We start from the raw sequence: 24651 nt of genomic DNA, 5'->3' as shown, positions 1-24651 counted from the left end.
ATATTTAGTGGTTGATATGACTGATCATAAATATTTGATTATTATATTGAACATACTACTTATAAATTAATATTTTTGTCCAACAATTGAATATTAATGTTGTAATAGATAATTTATAATGAGCTCCACCATTATTTGAATTTATTGTTTAGAGTTGATTGTAGGTTTAATTGCTAGGTTGATTAGTTTGCGTTGTATTTATCCTTTGTTCTATTTTTATTCTTCTTGTTTTATAAATATTATACTCGTCCTAAATAGCACTAACTTCAAAAAAATTAGGAAATTAAAGGAATTTATTCCAATAATTAAAAGGTGAAAGTAGCACACTATTTTTTAGTATGTGTTGTTTCAATAAGATGTAATTATAATGGTACTAATGGAAGATATCATGGAGAAGTTTATTCTTGCGTCAAAATAAAAAAGTGCCAAGTTAGAGTTGTCTAAAAGTTTATCATCCATTCGGTTTTGATATCTCTTATCATTTATTCTCCTCCAGAGACCGATGCATAATGTCCAACCCGTATGAAACTTCATCTTGTCCTTATCTTATGACTGAGGTTCCCAATAATGAATTAATGAGGATGATAGCTTTTGAAGTTCCATGATCTTTGTTGATTTTTTGGTTCTTGAGTTGAATTTATATGTGGGCATCCACATATTCTTCAAACTTATCCTTGGTTTTATATTTTGTGTCGCTGAGATTTGCATATGATTCATTCAACTTTGAATTTTGTATTAGGTAGTTTGTCATTAAACCTCACATGAATAGATTCCTCTACAACCAAGTTTATGGAATTATAAACTCTAAATCCTTTAGAAGTATCAGAATATCCTAATAGAATTCCATTCTCAACTTGCACATCAAATTTTCCTAATTTATCATCAAAATTTAAGATATAACATTTGCAACCAATATGATGAAAGTATAAAATAGTATGTTTACGACCTTTCCACAATTCATCGGGAGTATTTTTTAGAATAGGTCAAATGTGTATTAAGTTTTAAAGGTAGCATGTTATATTAACAACTTCGTCCAAGAAGTGCTTAAGAACAAAGTTATTATTGAGCAATGTAATAGACATCTCTTGAAGAGGTTTATTCCCCTTCTCAACCACACCTTTATTTTGTGGTGGTCTCAGGATTGAGAAATTATACGTACTCACTAAGCTTCAAAATAGGTCAAATGTGTATTCTGTTTTTAATGTAGCATGTTGTATTAACAACTTCATCCCACAAGTGTTTAAGATAAAGTTATTATTGAGCAATATTCTAGACATCTCTTAAAGAGATTTGCTCTCCCTCTCAACTATAGCATCATGTTGTGGCGTTCTCAGGATTGAGAAAGATTTCATGAATATCTCATTTTCAAACACTCCCATCATGGTTACTCTTGATTTAAGTGATACACATTTTTTTTTTCATTTTTAATACATTTACTTAATACGTATTAGATATTATTATGTTCTTAGATAATTAAGTTTCAGTGATGTGAAAACCGACTTTTTGTCTGATCCATAAAAAGTATAAAACTTTTTTTTAGTATCAGAATATTTTTTGAAAAAAATATACACATAATTATTTTCAAAAAATAAAAATAAAATAGAAATAAGTTTCTAGAAGCTCAAGTATTGATATCCCTTTTGATTTTATTGAAGAAAAAAACAAAAAGAGTAAGATAAGTGGTTGGGATTATAATCCCTTACAAAGTGTAACAAAGCTGTTATGAGTGAAATCGGTTTGCATTTGTATATAAGGAGGTTGTTTATTTCCTTTGCTATAAATAGGTTTCTGTCATTAAGGCTGTGTTTGGTTCGCAGAGGAAAATAGAAGGAAAGAAAAATGAAGGAAAAAAAGTTGAAGGAATGAAAACAAGTAGAAAATAAGATGAAAAGTTAATTGTTTGGTTTAGAAGAAAAATGAAGGAAAGAAAGTTATAACTTTTCTCTCATGTTGTTTGGTTGTATAAAAAGTGAAAAGAAGGAAAAATAATTATGTATCAAATTACATAAACACCTCCAACTAAAAAGTCACATTTAAAACATTATTTTTACTACTTTATTTTTAGCATATACTATCATACTTATTCAACTTTTTGTACACTTTCAAACATCTTAACTTGGATAAAATTATTATATCATGTATTCCACTCAAGGAAGATACAATCGATCTATTTGAAACATTTGTAATGAACTTTGAGTATCTATTTTGAAAATCATGCAATAAAATAGAAATATTAAACACACTTGACATAATATATATCATGTATTCCACTCAAGGAAGACACAATCGATCTATTTGAAACATTTGTAATGAACTTTGAGTATCTATTTTGAAAATCATGCAATAAAATAGAAATATTAAACATACTTGACATAATATATATCATGTATTCCACTCAAGGAAGACACAATCCATCTATTTAAAACATTTGTAATGAACTTTGAGTATCTATTTTGAAAATCATGCAATAAAATAGAAATATTAAACACATTTGACATAATATCAATGAACATAAAATATATGACATTCATAAAAAAAAATTAGTCATCTCCAATTTACATAGCTAAATATTACACCTTAATTACATATAAACTATGATGTATTTAATGTCTACCACTCCATGTGATTCTCACCGACAAAATAAAATGAAACATAACTATTAATCTAGCATGTCATACATGTAAAAATTAAAGTGCAACAAACTATTGCAGCAACAGCACAACATATGAACAATGATCCTAAACTAAAATAACAATACTATCACAATAATATAGTTGATTATGTTTTGACTTAGATTACTACTTTTATTAACACTTATTGTAAGTAATTGTAGATGAGAAGAAAATATAAGACCAAGTAGATTTAGAAAAAAAACTTACAAGTTGAAAGAGTTACTTGCAATAGAACATCCACTTGCAAGTTGAGAAAGCTGAAATCAACAATAATGTGTAAGTCAACATTATATAAAACAGACATTAAAAGTATTACATGAGATTAAACAATGCTAACCTTGTCTTTCAATTTCACTATCAACTTCATAGTTTCTCATACATCTTCCATCATTCAAAATTCATACACACCAATGCTAATGCTCAACCATACAAAATAAATTGGGTCCCATAGATGTACCCAAAAAAGTAAATGATGATAGACTACATCATTTGCAAATGCATCACATGATGTCCTAACTATATACAAACAAAAAGAGCAATAATACATCTCTACTTAGTTTATACTAGCATCACTCATGATTTGAATGAGAGCTTGAGCCCTCATTTGAGGAGGTACACCAAAAAACTTACGTTTTTTCTGATCATTATCACATAAATAGTCATAACATTTCAATAGGTAATGGTCTGGTACTTGCGACTCTTCTAAAAGAGCCCAAACATCAGATTCAGAGTAATGTTGAGGTCGAGTCTGTTGACTCAAAGTCAACTATTTTCAGCAATTCCTACTTGCTTCTGAGCAACTGCAACTTGACGCTCAACACCATTGTGTAGCTTGTTTGAAATGAAACTTCCATCCTTCAATGCTTCTGCAACAGACATAATTCCAACATGCATTCTCTCATATTGAACCTCCATGATCTCAACCATATTTCTCTTCTGTTTCGTACCCCTCCAAGTAGATGTGTCAGTTGAATGATTTGAATGAGCATATTGTGGACTAAAGGCATCTGGATTTGGGGGTGAAAATTGTTGTTCATGCTAACATTTGGATCATGAATTTCTACATTTTCATAACAATAATTCAAATCAATAGTTTCTTTCTCCCATTGTTTCATCCTTTGTTTTGAGATTTTTGCATGCTTCCCTGGTGCCCTATCAGCTCCATATAACTCCTCCAAAATGTCATATTTCTTAATTTGCATTTTCCTCCATCTTGGTGCATGTGGTTTATCCTACACGAACAAAAATATTTGCTCAATTTGCTAATATAATAATAAACACAAACAAGTGATGAAATTGAAGAGAAAAAGTGTTACTTACTTTAATCAAATCATTCCAAACCCCATTTTCAGCCTCAAATTTCTAAGTCATTGGATTCCATGCAAACCCACTTAAGCTATGAAACAAGTCATACACCTCTGCAAAATGACCTTTCAATGTTTTCATTCTATTCTTTATATTATTTTTTGTAATGATTGGTCCAAAGTTAGATGTTAACACATCTACCATGTTGGTATATGCTTCTGATGTCCAAACACTGTCATGTCTATTTCCTTTGTCCATCTCTTCAGTCATTGCATTCAACAACATTCGGTCCACCTCATCACTCCAATGCAAATTGTCTCTATTAGGTTGAGTAGAACTTGATGTTGTATCATTACCCTTTGTCATTGTAGTACCTACATATCAATTTAAAAAAGCATACGAAACAAATGCTGAAAATGTTGTACCCGTTCTCCTCAGAAAGTGTGATAAATTAAGACAGAATAATAACAATATTAGTAAAATAATAGAAGTTTTTTCTACATGACACTTAATAATATACATTTCTACTTAATTATAACAGTTTTTACATGATAGTATATTTGTGCATGACAAAATATAATGATATACTACGATACAATGTACTAAGGTGTCATCAAAATTAATAAGCATTCCGCATTTCCATAGAAATGTTATCCCTTAAAATTGCTCCTTGTCTATAGTCCTCATCACGTTGTTGTATTTGAGAATTATCTACTTCTTGTTCAAGTAACTCACGATCTACTTCAGCAATTAATTCGTCATCAACATCAACCCCCATTAGGAAGTTATGCAAAATACAACAAGTAAGGACAATTTCTGTCACGACATCAAATGAGTAATGAGGCTCAGTGCCACTAGAGATAATGGGGAATCTTTTTTTTTAATACCCCGAAACTTCGTTCAATTACATTTCGAAGTGAAGCATGGCGATGATTGAATAAATCTCTAGGATTTAGTGGGTCACGTCTTGAGTACTCCTTCAAGTGATAACGAACACCTCTATATAGTGTTAAGATCCCATGTTTTAGCATAAATCCTGCATCCCTAATATAATATTTCCCTACAACAATTTTATAAAATTATGACGATAAAAATTAATTATTATAATTCAAAATTAGAATACTTAGTTGTAGAAAATATTAATGATATACTACTAACCTTCAGGGAGTATTAATGGGTCTTCCCTAGTTAAAGCATCTTTCAAAATTCTAGAATCAGATGTTGTGCCTTCCTACCCCGCTAAGACATATGTAAATTTCATATCAAAGTTACATGCAGTCAATACATTTTGGGTAGGGAATTCTTTTCTTCCACGAAACCGAGGTTGTTCTACCCTTGGGACCTTCACCCAAAAATGTGTTCCATCTATATCTCCAACACAATCCTTTTTGTATTGATTAAGTTACTAACTTGTATAATTTATCATAAATTTCAAGAGTGACTATAGCAAAGTAAAATGAAAAAAATGGTACCTTAAAAAAGGGATAAAATCTACTATTGTTTAATATATATTGAGGTACATCACCACCGGAAGAAGGCTGGACAAGGAACTCATCTTCTAATGAAATTATGGCACGTAAAACATTATGAAAGTGACAACTAATAGTCTCTCCAGAGCGGTGGAAGTAAAATGACAAGGCAAATTTTTTCCAATTTTGACCGATGATGTGAAAGAATTTAGCAACTTGCTCTTCCACTGTGGATTGTATTGTATCCTTTACAATACCAGTTCCTTTTAACTTATGACATAGCAACATAAATGCTTCTGGTCCCATTCGTATGATGCCTTCACATCTTTCAGTTTGTACTAATTCTCTCATAGATCGAGACGCCTACACTCCCTTTCTTCATTTCTCTCATTTATTGGATTGTGCATGTAAGATGACATCATTTGTAGTGCATGTAATGCATGAACAATATAACTTAATATGATCATAGAACAAAGACGCTCTCGCCTTCCTAACTCTTTTCAGAAATGACTTAGAATTTGCATGTCAAGTGGCATGCCAATATTAGTTAATTGTTTTACTTTGGACCATACTTCATTTATATCAAATTCATTAGCAAACTCATCATCTTCAGTATTTGAAAAATCCATGCCTGTCACCATATTCCACTATTAAGAGTTAATTTAGTTAAGGTTACATAATTTTAGATATTAGAATGACACTTAAAGAAATAAGTTTTTATTATCCCTATTTACCAACTCAAATGTTGTTCTTCTTAAAATAATTTTTATGATTTCTCTAAATTAAAACCAACATGTCAAATTAAAGCATGGAGCAACTATAGACTTTAGCATTCATATCAACAATAGGAAAACATGACAAGTAATTTTTATAGTTTTACTTTGTAGGAAAAAAGTTTTGGTGCATACCTGATGTTCGCTATGTCCAACAATGACTTTTTGGCAAAGATCTAATCATACAAACATAGTTCTAATTAGTGAGATAAGATGGATGAGAACATAGATAGTTATATAAAATTTAAATAAGAATGTCTATAATGTTAGTGTTATTTATAAAGAATTTATGTACCTCTACCAAACAACTTAATCTATTGATAGACTTGGTAATTCACATGATATTAGAACCTCTAAGATCAAGTAACCAAGATTTTAATCATTCTTTTAATAATAAAAATGTATACAACTTTAAGCCATGCATAGTTGCTAGTCAACTTTTGAAAAACATAATTTTTCTACACAATTCTTTGTTCTAAAGTAGATTTGGTCAAGGTTGGAAATATGAGATGCAAGCAACAAAAATCCATAAATCAATATTATCAAAAATAGTAGATGGGTCTGTTTTACATTCGCAAGCAAAAAATATTACAGTTTTATAAAAAGATGTCAGCAGGTTCGTTGCACTTGCATTAAAACTTGTTGCATAAAATGATTATTCTCTAAAGAAGCAAAGGTTGGTACAAGTAATACTAAAATAGAGTCGCATCTCTTGTATCTTAGGAATAACTACATAGGGAAGAAAACAAAGAATCCTCATCATGTTGTTAACTACTACGTAGGGCTGATCCTTTTTTACTTGAATAGAACATAGTGTTTTTATGTGGTCCAAGCTAAGAAATTTACAATATGGACAAACTAGAAATTTACAATATGTGATAGACTATATATTCATGGAAGTGGAAAACACACATAATAATATAAAATTCATAATATAGGCAACCCATTATTTGCCAAAGGGGTTTTCAAAGGCTAGCATCAATTAGAACAGCCATTAAAAAACTATACCTGCAACCATGTATTGAGAAAGTTGTGAAACATATAAATTAAGTTCTAGCTGGTAGTCAATCATATGAACAATATCACACAATTCATAAACAAAAAAAACAAGGATTTGCATGACCAAATAAAATTTATGAGTACCTAAGTTAAATTTCTATTTCAGACATTTAAACAAACACGTAATGTGCATCATCTAAAAGATTTACTATGAAGTCATTAGGATTTGCATGCCCACAAAAATAGAACTTTGCAAAACCAATTCACTAATACGTAAGGATTTATAGAAATCATACAAGATATCTTCCCAAACCTATCTACCATATTCCTCCAATCTGGGTATAAGAAATGATACATTTAACTCTAATACTCTCTACTATAGAAAAATGAATGACTTAAAATCACATTTGCTTTCAATATGTTGTTGTTATCCTTACCCCATCAACAAAGTAAACCAACTTTTCTACATCAAAACTAAAAAACTAATTATTTTTTTAATAAATAACTAATGTATGGTAAAAGAAGATACTCGTGGACAAAATTTAAGGTGGAATTTTTTTTAACAAAAAGCAACACAATACTTTGAGAATACAAGAGATCATTTTTAGAGGAAGATTGCATGAGATAAAATAAATAGAGGGAGATTTCATGAATAAAAAATAATAAAATAAATAAATAACAAAATTAAATGGGGTTGCATGTAGAACAAGTGAGAAAGGAATTACCTTCTTTGATTGTAATTAGAAAAGTTGAAAAAAATGAATTATAGGGAGATTGCATTTTGTGAAGCAGAGAATGAGAATGATGCTTATTTTTTTGAGGAAGAAAGAGAAAATAAGTGAAGAGAGAAAAATTTGATGAGATAAATGAGGGTATTATAGTATTTCCATAAAAATTATGATTTCCCTTCACTTTTCCACTCACATTTGGTGGGAAATATTTTTAGCATGTCCCCCACGTTTTCCCCCTCTCCTCCTCTTTTCCTTTGTAAACCAAACAAAGGAAAAGTTATTTTTCCTCCGTTTTTTCTTCCACCCTTTTTCATTCCTTCCATTTTCTTTAGTAACAAACACAGTGTAAGAGAAAAAACGCATAGAAAAAAAGTGCAGAGATATACAGAGAAAACACAAAAACACCAATAAGATAACTAGAGGATCAAGTAGGAAAGTCAATTAGAGAGTAAATGTTATCTGATTGGTGTCGCGCCCCGATTTTTGGCTGTACGACTTTGTTTAGAGTCGCCACTACATTTTATAGTTAAAAATGTAGAAAAATCTTTTAAGCTCAATTACCTTGGACTTTTGGATTGTTGATATCCAGGTTCAGGAGTCGATTACAAGATAGGGAATATATTAGCACCCTACCCGCCCGCCTTAAGCGGTACCATTCATTAAAATATATGACTTTATTATTATTATTACTAAATTTTATGATCAATTAATCAATTATTAAGAAGAAAAAAAATAGTTTATTATTATTATGTCTGACAAGATTGACTTTGATCCTACGTACCCCTATTAAGAGGATCAAGGCTTACGTAGTTCTTTAAGTAGATAAAAGTTTATTGGTTTAGTGTATTTTAAGTAAAGAAAATATATTTTTTAGTCAAAAATATATATATTTCAAGTGTTGTTTATTATTGGAAAAAAAGTTTTTATTTGGTTAATTTTTGTTATTATCACATAATTAAGAAGATGAAATTTAATTGATTTTGAGATTTAATCGATTGAAAAGAAGCGGCGTAGCGCGACCTTTCGAAGATGATTTGAGAAGAAAGAGGCATCCGGGACGACCTTCTCTCCATCCTTGATTAGTTCTCAAAATTATTTTATTTTTTAAAAACGTATTTATAACAATGTTGTCATGTTTTATTTTAAAAAAATGTTTAAATTTCTGTTACAAAGAATAATTTTACTTATTTACAGAAAAAAGAATTTTCATAATTGACAAAGGATTGATACTAAATTTTGGTTAATAAAGGAACACAAAAATAATTTCTTTTATCATTTAATCATTTACTATTTATTCCAAAAAGAAATAATACTTAAATATTTATCAATGTTTTTTAACTTATGCCTAAAATAATTAGTAAATTGTTTTATTCATAATTTATTTTACTTATTAATATTTGTATCATGAAATAAATAAAAATTTAATTTAAAAAATATAAGATGTAAAGCCTATATATCTCATTGCAAAAAAGGAATGGGATTTTAACAGTGTTTGGGCATGAATTGTGTGTGACAAGAGAGGGACACGTGGCGCAAGGTGGTTGGGAGAGTGTTGTTGTTGGGTTGTGCCCAGACACGTGGGGCAGAGTGACTGGATGCTTTGGAGGGGTGAACGTAATGGTTCATGGACGCGCATGCGGGGAATCCCTATGTGCCTATGGGAGCAGTGATCAGATGTGGCCGGTTGCAATGAAACCGTGCCACATTTTGGACATTGGTTGGAGGATGTGAAGTCAATGTAAAAGTAAGCATATTCTATTGCTTAGAATCAGCCATAAAAGCAAGTGCACAGAACAACCATACACCAACATGCACTGGATCTTTGGCTTTGAAATTTCTCTCTCCAATCGTGGTTTCTCTCTTTTGGTGTTATTTGTTAGCAATGTATCCAGTGTTTTCAGTATTGACAGTGTGTGTTTTCAATATTAAAAAAAAATCCCTTTTCATTAAACCCAAATGCCTCTATTTATAGATTAATTTCCTAACTTAAACTTCCTAACTTTAGCTAACTGACACAATTAGATAACATATTTTTAGGGACTGCAAACAACCAAATCCTAACCAGTTCAAATTTGGCCACTCTTTGATTTTTTTTAATTTAAATACTAAATAAGCTTCTAACAATTTTTATTTTTGTTCTTTTGGTGATTAAATTAATTCTGAAAATTACTAAAACTCAATAGAAAATAATTCCATTATGCTTAATGTATTTATTAAAATAGTTCTTTCGTTTTTTTATTTATTAGTTTTAAATTCAAATAAGCTTAATGTATTTATTAAAATTAATTTAATAATTTTGAAATTACATAAAAAATAATTGAAAAATAGTTCTAACTATCCTTCATTTATCTAAAATATAATTTTGAAAAAAAAATTAAAAAAACTTAATTAATAGAATAGATTTTTTTATTTTTGTTTTAGAAAATGACATATAGGTTTATGAAAGCCCATAAATTTTTGTCCAAATTTTTTGACAAGAATTACATAGGTTTCTAGACCCTCTTTTTTTCCAAATTTATTTTTTGGATATTAAATTATTTCATCTTTAAACTTTGGTTAACCTAATCATATAGATATATGAACTTTAATCTAATCAGCTTAATTATCTCTAAATTCCTAGTTAACCTAATCAGTTGGATGTAGCAAACTTAATCTGTTTAATTTTAAAAAAAATTATAATTCGATTTATTTAAAAGCTTTGGGCTTTTTCTGGGTTGGACAAAAATGGGTGTTCACAATTGGTAACCTACTCTACACTATATTTACTTTTCGTAATTTTTTTCACTTATTGTTTATATATTCATCAACTGAAGGTAGCATAGTTCATAAGTATTTCAATAATTGGTAAACTGAAAATTATTCTGCTCTAGCAGTGCAGTGTGGAGGGAGTCTGGCATCGTGATAATTGTCATTAACACGACTAACATCATCCCCTATCTTCCATCACTATCGATGCAGTGGAGATCTTTGGTGCTGCTTTGCCCATAGGAACTGCCAATTACTAAGGTCCTTGCCCTCACCAAACTAGGGTATCCCAGCTTAAGCCGTCTCACAAGGTAGACCAGGAACAGTCCCTAGTTCTCGTTTTTTCCCACGATAGAAACAGGGCTTTTAACTAATGATGTAAAAATCGGACCGACTGGTTCGACATAAAAACCAGCAAACCGATTCCTTAATCGATACGAAACACGTGTTGTATCACCCAAGCATCGAAACCAATGAAAATCGAGAGAAAAACCGGTGAAGCGACCGAAATTTTAAAAAACAAATTGACGCACACTATACCCCTTTATTTATAAACAACACATAATTAGAATACCCCTTTCTTCACAAACCCCACACACACATAATCCTTTTTTCTTCACAAACCATACATAATACCCCTTTCTTCTCTAGTTCTCCTCCATCATCTCAGTTCCACACTTCCTTCCTCCAAAATCTTAGTTCCAAGCTCCTTCTTCTCCTCCAACGTCTCGATTGTAGTCCCATCTCCTTCATTCCACCGGTGCATATGGTTTTCTACCACTAGAGCATCTAGTCGTCTTCCTTCTAGTTTTCTGAGGTAAGAGTGCACAATTTTATTTGCTGAGATTTATTAATTTGGGATTTACTTATTTTGGGGGAAACCTAATTTACTAATTTGAGATTTTGGGTGAGTGACAATGAATTTTTTAGCACTACCCAAATAAATATTTGATGGGATTTTAATTCCAGAAATAAGAACAGAGTTCTAGCATTTTAGAATATAGCACTTCACAAATAATATTTCTACTCCTAGCATTTCAGTGTTTAAGAATAGAGCATTAATAAGAAAACTAACTACTAATTTTATGATACTGCAATTGCTAAATTTGAAAATTTGTTCTTAGAAAGTAGAAGATTGTTAGATTAAAACAACACTTTGGCCACAAAAAGTGTATATAACAGCATTGTTGAAATAACATTGTTGATACAATACGTTTTTCCACATGCTGGACTTAATCGATATTGTGTGTGGATAATCAATTATCCTGAGTTCTTGCAGATTCTTGATTTTAATGGTTTCTTGCTACGCAAGTCACCGATTACCAATCTTTATGCACTTAATTAATTACAAAGATAACAAAATGATGTTTATACATATTATAACATGTAACACATAATCAATCAAATAGCAAGAATATGATAAGCAAAAGTAAATGAGATAGGGTAAGAAAATTGTGCACGAGGAAATTTTTATATTGGTTCATTTGTGGTCCACTACAAACTACATTCAAGCCTCCCCTTCTGATCTCAGGAAATTTTTCTTCTTCACTATTGAAAAATGTTTGAACACATAAAATTCCAATAAACAACAAAACTAAGATGCTACTTTCTTGGACTCTACAAGCTTGACAACATCAGTTTGACCTCTCTATCTCGCCTACTAAGATCGCCTATCTTTTCACGATTAAGCCTTAGTCAGGTATTGCTCGCACCAAGACCTCCTAGTCTTCGTGAAGAACAACAAGATCTCTTTTCGAAGTGATATTACTCAAAAAGAGATCACTTTCCTTGTTTGATACAAATTTTGAGTTTTCTTGAGTACTGAATACTCGGATATAACAATGTAAACTCAACTCTAAAATCACTATGAAGAATACTCACAAGAACCTATTCTATATGAAAAATTATGCAAAAGTTTTCACAAAACATATTTCACAATTTCCAGAAAACAAAGTTTTCTCACTTTCACTTCAAAACAGATCAAGAAGCACAAGCATGAAGAGCCCTAAAGATGCATGCAACAATTTGAATGTATAAACCCTATTCAACATGGGCTCATTCTCTAAACTTTTCTAATGCAATCTATATGAAAGTGTATATTCAATGATCTTCTAGTTATGCAAGATTATACAAAATTATGCATAATACGATGTTATGCCATATGGGCAAGAATTCTAGCATTTATGCCAAACACACTGATACTATTATTAGTCGATTATTCATCCACTTAATCGATTAACCAACTGTTAAAAATTGGTTTTATGTTATGTCTTAATCGATTATATAATGTCTTAATCAATTAACACACCATCCATAGCTGATGTGAACCCGAATGAACCTAAGGATGAGTTGAGGAATATAGGTGGGCCCATGACAAGGGAGGTTCTCATCAATATCGGATTGGTTAGGTACTATAATTCTTGATAATCGATTATACATAATACATAATCGATTATGCTGATGGAAAAATAGTTTCTTGATGCATGGTAAACTACCTATATGATATGTGAACATGCAATACATAGTTTTTCATATATGATACCTTTAATGCATAAAACTATGTATGTAGATGCATGAGTCTAATTATCATATGATATCTTGATGCAATGTCTTAATTTTAATCTTGTTTATATTAAAGGTCTTGTGAGACTCCATCTAGGCTTACCTAACCTAGACTCGATCTAAGGCAATCATCTTAAGACTGCTAATAAAAGTAAAACTGACAACACCCTAAGTCTATAGATGTAACCCTTGAGTCTTCGACTCGTTGTTTGTTGTATGTTCTTCAAGCTTACTTGTATGTCTGTTGTCTTCATCAAAAATCAGGTTAGCATCAAACGTGCAAGTCTTGACTCTTTCCGCTTTCAATCTCCCCATTTTTTGATGATGACAAACTCTACAACAAATCCTTGTTTGATGAGCTTGATGAAGATCAACATGTGTTTGCAAACAGTTGGTTTAATGTCAAAGTTGCGCTCTAATCCCCCTCACTTTGTTCTCCCCCTCAACCAAGCAACGAGGTGAAAAGACAAGTGTAGGTAGCAAACTCACGGAAGCTCAACAACCTGAAACACTTCAAACAACAAAACAATCTTTCTCCCCCTTTTGACATTATCAAAAAATGTAGACATTTAAATGATAATAGCTGGTCAAAAATAAGAAGAGATATAATAGTTTGTGAAAGTAAACTGTAATTAATCATTAGGCATAGATTGAGATTGATTAACCAGTTTTAAAAAATTGAACAAGTGCACAAATCACTGCATTTAATCGATTATCGTAGTCATTTAATCGATTAAAATGATAAAAGCAGAATATGGAGAAGTTTTATAAGTATACACGTAAGATCAAGATTCTCATAAAAACCACAATCCATACACTATCGACATAATTAAACATAGGTCAATAATACATGAAACATCGATTTAAAAACAAGTACATAGCAAGAGTTTGAAAACATATTACAAGCAGAAAACACAATGCCCAAATGAAATGAAGTACAAGACCCAAAAGGTAGACTAAACCACAAAACATAACACCCTAAAAGCTAGACACTCATAAACTATTCCTAAGGTGGTGAAGGAGGTCGTCTTGCTTGTGGATACATAATGTCGTTGCTGGTCCTGATGAGGAAGTCTAAGCGATTGATTTCTTCATTGTATCATTCATTTTGTCTCTCAAACCCTATCTGAATCAAGTTCCTTAGAGACTCATAGTGTGTGTCAATGTGAGCATTGAGCCTATGTTCCATAGCACCCAAATGAGCTATCCCAAAAGGTGGTCCTTGAGGCATAGCAGTAGCGTCCCCCTAATTTTCTATAATCTGCTCATCCATAGGAACATCTTCATCCAATAAATCCAAATCCACAGTTGTGTTGTGATCTTCCTGGTACTGCCAGCCATTATCATACTTATAAACTCTCATTTTATGGATTAGGTTGTCACTAATCAAGTGCTCACATTATTTCGTAAAGATGATCATTGTATCACATGTATCTAATTCTAGATGATCAATGATGCGAGATATGAAGATACCATAAGCAAGCAACTTGGTTGAAGTGGTCAAGATACCATACATAACCTTTAGAATTCCCTCGGGCCAGTTAATCATTATGTTTTCTCGGATAGCAAACATAAATTTTAGGTCGTTGATAGTTGGTTGGGCATGGTTAGTGTTTCTATGAACAAGTATATATGCCACAATATAATACAGAAGTCGGTTTTCAACCGATAGCGATCCAGCCTTAGTTAACTTTCCTTGCATATACAAGTGCGATCCTCTAAGACCAGAGTTATTCATTTTAGTTACATCAAATGAGTTCCATAACTCATTTGAGCAGTCTCCTAGGCTGGAACCATTACTAGACAGCCCACCCACATCCATAAATAAGGTCTCGTTCAACTCAAACAATTTTTCCTCAACCATAGACCAATAGCTACCATCTTTATATCTAAAATTAGCATAAAACTCCCTAATTAGAGCAGGGTATACCTTTCTATTAAGCTCAAGAAACTGGTTCACACCCTGAATTTCCAATCCGTGAGGAAACTCAAAGCCTTGTTCTACTAACCAAGCTATACCTGCATAGCGAATATATGTTGGCTTTCTTCCTTGAAATTTTGCTAAGTGAGTTTCTTGTAGAATTAATGAGTAGTAGGGGTCACCGTGATCCCTTCTATCACCATGGCCAGATATAGAGCCAGATTCAGTTCTTTCCATCAACCATCTTTCTGAGATTAGAATGGTTTAATCGATTATATAATCGATATAGGGCGTGATTGTGCTAGGGTTTTGAATTGGGGAAAATTCAAGGTTTTACAGATTTCTGGAAATTTGGGGGTTAATTGATGACTAACTAGGCTTACTAGGGCTTTGTTTTGATAACTATTTGATTATGATAGATCAATTTCATTAATTGATAGTAAAAGGGGTAGGAATTTGTGATTTGGGGTTTGAAAAATCTTTCCCAAACGCATACTGAATTTGATATACATTACTTGTCATTAATCGATTAAAGTACCTATTAATCGATTAAGACCAATTAAAGTCTGAAGCAGCTGAGCCTAGTTAATCGATTAAAGGACGACTTAATTGATTGAAGATAGATATTTTCAAAAAAGCTTAAGCTTTTGGAACTCATTTTAATTGATTATGACACATGATTAATCAATTAACATTATTAAAATCACAGATTTGAGTACATTTTTGAGAAAGACATGGCATGCTAAGACACTTAACCTAAGAAGCTATTCTAAACAAAATTAAGCCCTCCTAGCACATAAACATAGAATCATGAATATAATTTAAATGGACAAGGGATACACGCATTCAACATATATCACAAAGGTAAGCATATTGATTATGCAAAGGTACACAATACCAATATCCAAACTACTTGAGATATTGTTCATCAAGAATTCTAAGTTCTCTTCTAAGAACACAAAACGAATCTCGTGGAAAGGGCTTGGTGAAAATATCTGCTAGTTTTTTAGTGGTTTCAACATGATCACACAAGAAATGATGCATAATTTCTATATGCTTGGTTCTAGAATGCAAGACGGGATTCTTGGATAGGTTTATGGCGCTTATATTGTCACATTTAATCAGGTCCTTTTTAACTTGAGACCAAAATCCATAAGTTAATGCTTCATCCAAAGGATTTGAGCTCAACACACCAGCGGTAATGTACTCCGCTTCGGCGGTGAATAAAGCAACACAAGCTTGCTTTTTTATGTGCCATGACATTAAGGAGCTGTCTAATAGGTGGCAAGTTTCACTAGTGCTTTTCTGATCCAATTTACACCTAGTGAAACCAGAATCAGAATATCCTACCAAGCATAGTGAGGCATCCTTAAGATACCATAGTCCCATATTAAGGGTTCCCTTTAAATATCTCATTATTCGTTTAACAAAACTAAAGTGTGATTCATTTGGCATAGAATGACATCTTACACATATGCAAACGCTAAATATTATATACGGACGACTCGTAGTTAAATATAATAAAGAGCCTACCATGCCGTGATATTTAGTTACCTCTACCACTTTTCCTTTTTCATCTTTGTCTAAGTAGCATGAAGATGCCATATGAGTGGATGCTTCTTTGTACTTTTCCATCTCAAACTTGCAAAGCAATTCTTTGCAATATTTCGGCTGGTGGACAAATATGCCACTCTTCATTTGCTTATTTTGTAATCTAAGGAAGAATGTAAGCTTCCCCATCATTGACATTTCAAATTAGCCCGACATCAAATCAGAAAACTCCTTGCAAAGGAAGTCGTTAGTAACTCCAAAAATAATATCATCAACGTATATTTGTACTAAGAAGACATGATTATCTGATGTTGGGATAAAGAGCATTATGTCAACTCTGCCCCTAATGAACCCCTTTTCTAAAAGAAAAGTACTCCCTCTATCATACCAATCTCGAGGACCTTGCTTTAGGTCAAAAAGTGCATTTTTGAGTTTATAGACATGGTTCAGGAATTTATAGTTTTCAAAACCAGGCGGTTGTTCGACATAATCCTCCTCTTGAATGAATACATTCAAAAAGGCGTTCTTGACATCCATTTAGAACAATTTAAAATTCATGATCGATGCAAATGACAATAGCATTCTAATGGTCTTTAACCTCGCAACAGGGTCGTAGGTTTCATAATAATCGATACCTTCCTCTTGGTTGTATCCCTTGGCCACAAGGCATATTTTGTTTCGTATTATTATGCCAGATTCATCAAGTTTGTTTCTAAAGACCCATTTGGTGCCTATTATCTGATGGTGTTTTGGTTTGGGGACCAAGTCCCATACATTATTGAGTTCAAACTAGTTTACCTCTTCTTGCATAGCTATACCCCAATGCTCATCCTCTATGGCCTCATCTGTGGTCTTAGCCGCTATTTTAGATATGAAATCTACGAAATTACAAAAAAAATACGCAAAGAATTATAGGTTACCACCGCCCTAGAAAGATCAGCTATTACTTTATCAAGTGGACGGTCTTTCTTAGTTTTCCATACTTGCGGCAAGTCCTGATGGTCCTCATTGCCGTTTTTATCATCCTGAGCCTCTTTGTCATTTTCCAAGTCCTTAGTATATGCTTCTTCCAAAGCACCTGCAACATCATCAAACAAAACCTTTCTCTTCTCTTTTGGAGAAGATTCGTCAAAATGAATATGGATCGATTCTTCCATAATCATTGTATATTTATTAGAAACTCTAAATGTCATACTATGCATCGAATACCCTAGAAATATACCATCATCTTCTTTTGAATCAAACTTTCCTAAAACACATTTACCATTGTTTAAAATAAAACATTTGCATCCAAAAGTATGAAGATGAGATATATTAGGTTTTCTGTCTTTCAAAAGCTCGTAGGGAGTCTTTAGAAGTTTAGGCCTAAGAAGTACTTGATTCATGACATAGCAGGCCGTATGTACAACATCGGCCCAAAAGTATTTAGGAACTTTGCTTTCATTAATCCTGGTCATGACCAACTTCTCTAATACACTAATTTTCCTCTCAACAACTCCATTTTGTTGAGGAGTTCTAGGAGTTGAGTATTGGTGCAGGATCCCATGTTTATCACAAAATTTGTTGAAATCGTCGCTTTTAGCATAAAGGAACATGGTTCATGTAAACCTAGAGAAATCATCTACGATTACCAAAGCATAATAACTACCTCTGAAATGCATGATTTGTGATGGTCCAAACAGGTCCATATGTAGAAGCTCCAAAGGCCTTGTTATGGAGATCACATTTTTCGATGCAAATCAGTTCTTAACTTGCTTACACTTCTGACAAGTGTCACAAGCTTCTGTAGATTTGAAATTAAGTTTAGGTAGACCAGGAACTAAATCAAGAGATGACAATTTATCTAAGTGTTTAATATGTATGTGTGCAACGCGCCTATGCCAAAGCCAGATGTCATTATCTCTAGAGATAACACACTTTGAGAACAATGTAGTGACATCCTCCAAATTAACCATGTATATGTTGTTTATACGATGACCTACAAACTTAACATTATTAGATATACTATCACGAATAATATATCAATCAGAATCGAAGGATACTCAATTACCTTGATCACATAATTGGCTATTACTTAATTAGTTGTGCTCCAAGCCTTCCACATAGAGCACGTTCTCGATCACTACTTGAGAAGTATTGCCAATTTTCCTAACGCCAAGTATCTTCCCTCAGTTTGCCATAGGTGACGTAACCTTTGTCTTGAAGTAAAAGATCCAGAAATTTTGATCTACCACCGGTCATATGCCTCGAACAGCCGCTATCTAGATGTGAGTGTTCACCTTGCATTCAAAAGCATACATGCAAAACAAATTACTTGTTTCATTAAGGTACCCAAACTATTTTGGGTCCCTTTTATGTTAGTAACCAAAGGACATTGTCCCTTTTTCACCCAAACATAAGTACTAGTTGGCACACCATACTTTCTAATATGATATGCAATGGAGGTATGGCCATGGGTGCCACAATAGAAACATGTAGGCATGCGAAAATGTGACTTTTTATGTGTATGAACTACAGGTCTCCTATATGGTCTTTTCTTATTAGTTGGAGGTTTATATCCTATTCCCATATGGTTACCAGCTTTTCTCGATTCAACAAGTAATGTGTCTAGATTATCTCTACTGTATGCGAGCTTTGTGAGCTTTTCTTTTAAATTTGAATTCTCAATTTGCAAAGTCTTGCAAGTATCACATACAACAGGTTGACATAAATTATTTTTAGAGCAATCACATGAGCTACAAGAGTAGATTAAATCAAGAGTTTCATTTTTCAATTTTAGCTTATCTACCTCCTTTTGCATTTTAATGATTTGTTGTTCATGCAATAGGATTACCCATTTTCTATCTACGCTAATCCTAGCAAGCTTTTTCAATTATTCATGTAGTTCAACAAATGCATTATCCAATTCATCATATGTAGTAGATTCATTGGAAGAAGATGAAGTGTAAGAATATACCTCATTCGCATCATCCTGACTACTCCAGATGCACACATCTTGCATTTTTACAATTAAGCATAGTTTCACAGACTCCTCCTCACTAGATGTGCTTGATGTTGATTCCTCCTTGGGAGCATCCCATACGATGTATGCTCTCTTTGATTTGAATTCTCGAGGAGTGTTCTTCTTAGATTCAACCTTTTTGAGGTAGGTCGGACATTGTAGCCTCATGTGTCCAGCCTTCCCATATTCGTGGTAAGTGAAGCGCTCCTTTGGGTTCTTGCCTTTCTTGGTTGAGTTTCGCGCTTCTTTTTTTTGAATCCTCCTCTTTTCTCCAAGAATTAACCAAATTTTCATACCAGGAGATTCATGGTTTTCTCATCCAGATTGGAGTCAAAATCGTCATCCTCTTTCTCTTCTTGATCTTGTGAAGTGGTTTCCTTGAGAAAGATGCCTTTATTTTTCCTATCTGAATCCTCATTCATTGTCAAGCACCCTAACTTCATCTCATGTTCTTGGAGTTTTCCAAATAACATAGCTAAAGGCATGAAATCCAAATCATTTGACTCCATGATTGCGGTTAGTTTCGGTTGCCATTTCATGTCAAGACAATGCATAACTTTGTTAGTCAATTCTCCTTTAGCAAAAGATTTATCTAGGGAAACTAAATGGTTAACAATGTGAGTTAATCCCTTTTGAATTTCACTAATATATTCATTTGATAACATGTGAAATAACTCGTACTCATGTGTTTGCATATTTAGCCTACCACACTTAATCACGCTCGTGCCTTCATCAGTCACTTGTAAAGTGTCCCACATTTCTTTCGCATTATGGCACTGTGATACTCTAAAGAATTCATCATACAATAGGGTCGATGTGATAATGTTTTTATCTCGAAGGTTATGCTGAACCTTTCTACGTTCATCATCGGTCCATAGACTTTTCATTTTTTCTTTAGGTTCATCGTTCACCAAGTGGAGTGGAACGAAAGGACCATTGACCACAGATTCCCAAATGTCTGTTTCAATCACCTCAATGAAGATCTTCATGCGCACCTTCTAGTAGGCGTACCCCTCGCCATTGAATATCGGAGGGTGGTTGATGGATGTGCCATCACTACCAAAAGGGTTTGTGCGACCCATTGTATCATCCTCCAGGGTCGAATGAATACGTGGTCGAGCTAGCACTTTTGTACTAGCTCTGATACCACTTGTTAGGTAATAACATATCAGAATACACCTAGAAGGGAGGTTGAATAGGTGTTGCAGATCACTTACTCCGTTTTTCCTATATTTTACCCAAAACTGAAAGTTACTACACTTAATCGATTAAGCTTGGTATTAATCGATTAATCCGTGCTGGATTTAATTGATTATGCATATGAATAATCAATTATCCCGAGTTCTTGCAAATTCTTAATTTTAATGGTTTCTTGCTACGCAAGACACCGGTTATCAATCGTTATGCACTTAATTGATTACAGAGATAACAAAATAATGTTTATACAGATTATAACATGTAACACAAAACTAATCAAATAACAAGAATATAATAGGCATAAGTAAATGAGATAGGGTAAGAAAATTTTGCACGAGGAAATTTTTCTCTGGGTTTGTTTGTGGTCCACTACATACTACATCCAAGCCTCCCCTTCTAATCCCATGAGATTTTTCCTTTTCACTATTGAAAAATGTTTGATACACACAAAATTCCAATAAACGACAAAACTAAGACGCTACTTTCTTGGACTCTAGAAGCTTGACAACCTCAATTTTTCCTCTCTATATCGCCTACTAAGATCACCTATCTTTTCACGATTAGGTCGCAACCAGGTATGGCTCGCACCAAGACCTCCTAGTCTTTGTGAAGAACAACAAGATCTCTTCTTGAAGTGATATTGCTCCCCAAGAGATCACTTTCCTTCTTTGATTCAGATTTTGAGTTTTCTTGAGTACTGAATACTCAGATATAACAATGTAAACTCAACTCTAATATCACTATGCAAAATACTCACAAGAACCTATTATATATGAGAAAATTATGCAAAGGTTTTTATAATACAAATTTCACAATTTCCAGAAATCAAATTTTCTCACTTTCACTTCAAAACAAGTCAAGAAGAACAAGCATGAATGCAAAGCATGAAAAGCCCTAGAGATGCATGCAACAATTTGAATGTCTAAGCCTTATTCAACATGCCCTTATTCTCTAATATTTTCTAATGCAATCTATATGAAAGTGTAAATTCAAAGATCTTCTAGTTATGCAAGATCATACAAAATTATGCATGATATGATGTTATGCTACATGGGCCAGAATTCTAGCATTTATACCAAACACACTAATGCTGTTATTAATCGATTATTCATCCACTTAATCGATTAACAGACTCTTAAAAATTGGTTTTCTGTTATGTATTATTCAATTATACAGTATCTTAATTGATTAACACACCATCAACATCAGATTGGTTAGGTACTATAATTCTTGATAATCGATTATACATAATACATAATCGATTATGGTGATTGAAAAATAGTTTCTTGATGCATGGTAAACTACCTATATGATGTCTGAACATGCAACACATAGTTTTTAAAATATGGTACCTTTAATGCATATGACTATGTGGAGGGAGTTTGACATCGTGGTAAACTGAAAATTATTCTGCTATGACAATGCAATAGGGAGGGAGCCTGGCATCGTGATAATTGTCATTGACACGACCAATAGAATCCCCTATCTTCCATCATTATCAATGTAGTGGAGATCTTTGGTGCTGCTCTGCCCATTGGGACTGCCAATTACTAAGGTCCTTGCCCTCACCAGACTTGGGTATCCTAGCCTAACCCGTCTCACAAGGTAGAATAGGAATGGTCCCTAGTTCTCGTTTATCCCACGCCAGCAATGGGGCTTTTAACCAATTATTTAAAAACCGGACCGATCGGTTTGACCGAAATACTGGCGAATCGATTCGTTAACCAATACGAAACAGGTGTTGTACCAACTAAGCATCAAAACCAGTGCAATCCGAGAGAAAAAACGGTGAATTGTGCCAAAACCGGTGAACCGACCAAAATTTGATTAAGTCAGCGTGTTGATACATATATGTTTTAAAAAAAAAAATTGACGCACACTATACCCCTTTCTTCACAAACCTCACACGCAAATAATCCCTTTTCTTCACAAACCATACATAATAACCCTTTCTTCTCTAGTTCTCCTCCAACATCTCAGTTCCATACTTCCTTCCTCCAAAATCTTAGTTCCAAGCTCCTTCTTCTCCTCCAGTGTATCGATTGTAGTCATGTCCGCTTCATTCCACTGGTGCATCTAGTTTTCTACCCCTAGAGCATCTGGTTTTCTACCATTGGCGCATCTAGTCCTCTTCCTTATAGTCTTATGAGGTAAGAGTGCACAATTTTATTTGATGGGATTTATTAATTTGGGATTTACTCATTTAGGGCGAAACCTAATTTACTAATTTGGGATATTGTGTGGGTGAGAATGAAATTTCTGAAAGTGCAAATTGTCAAGTAAAGCACTATTGGAGTTTGCCTATGTTTTGGTGAAGACAATGACTTAGTGAAAGGTTGAAGATGATTCAACAAATCAACATGCCGTGGACTCAAGGGTTTCATATCTAGACTAGGTTCTTTAATAGAGTTATTTTTAGAAGTCTAAGATGTGAGCCTTAGATATTGAGTCTAGGTTAGGTAAACCTAGATGCAATTCTCACAAGTCTTAAAAGTAATCATTTCATTTTCATGAGACATTCCATCTAGATCATTATGCGTTCATGCATTAAACATACATGTCACTTGTGCATCTTAGGCATAATATATTGGTAAAACATGTATAGTTGACAAGCATAACATATAGGTTATTTACCATTTAATCAATAAGATGAAAATGTGCCAGTTAATCGATTAAGAGATAAGTTAATCAAATAACGAGATTAAAGTTCCAACATAAAACTGAAAACCATAAAATAGTTATTCCCAACAACCTGTTAATCGATTAACTGAGACTCAAAATGGTTTTCTATAAAGATTCTGTGAATTCAGAACGTGTACCACATCCTATCATTCTTTTTTTAGAAATTGAAAGGTGTATATTTTCGTGCTTAATTGTGTCATATAGGTAGAGTGAAATGCATTGTGAGATAGAAAGAGATAATATCACGCTTAGGCTTTGATTGTCATTATATTACATGTGGTTTATATGTTAAACATTTCAATATTTTCTTGCATGTTTTTCTTGCATTTCATTAAGATATTTTTAGGGTATAAATTATGTGTTTTTGCATTTTCATAAACTCATAAATATTCATATTATCTTGTGAGTTTTGTATATGAGTTTTAGTTGAGTTTTTCATTGTAATATTTTGAGCAAAAATGTGCTTTATAAAACTCAGTTTTGTGTATTGTTTTGTAATAAGGAAATTTGTCTCTTGGTGTCTTATCACCTAAGAGATTTGGTGTGTCTTCACCAAGACCTAGAGGTCTTGAGTTTAGAACGAGTTCTTGGCTAGAGCTAGATCGCAAGAAAGGTTTTCTTAGGCGATTGAGAGAGTCAAACAAAGAAAGTGGTTTCTTGGATTCAAGAAGGGAGCATCTAAGTGTTGTATTAGAAGTTTACATATAACTATACATTCTCTTCAATATTAGTGAAGAAAAATCTCCCGAGATTAGAAGGGGAGGCCTGGATGTAGTTTGCAAGTGGACTCACAAACGAACCATGATAGAATTCCTTGTTGCAGGCTTTTTATATCCCTAATCTCTTTAAATTCCAAGTCTTATTTTTGTGTGATATTGGCTGATATTTTGGACACTGTTAGGTTGTTGTATCTAGTTTAGTTATGTATAAAAATATTTGCTTTATCTGTTCTTGAACGTCGGTGACTTACTGTGCAAGAAGCCATTTTGCATCTTCTTGTTTTTGTATGTGTTAATCGATTAAGGCTTGCTTTCAATCGATTA

General features: G+C 32.9%; 1 pseudogene; it reads right to left on the bottom strand.

Annotated features, from left to right (window-relative positions):
- LOC109327688 lies at window positions 3140-4343 on the bottom strand (annotated as a pseudogene).

Source organism: Lupinus angustifolius, chromosome LG15, assembly GCF_001865875.1.
Source record: "Lupinus angustifolius cultivar Tanjil chromosome LG15, LupAngTanjil_v1.0, whole genome shotgun sequence".
Taxonomy (NCBI): Eukaryota; Viridiplantae; Streptophyta; class Magnoliopsida; order Fabales; family Fabaceae; genus Lupinus; species Lupinus angustifolius.
This window is presented reverse-complemented; position numbering and strand designations above follow the sequence as displayed.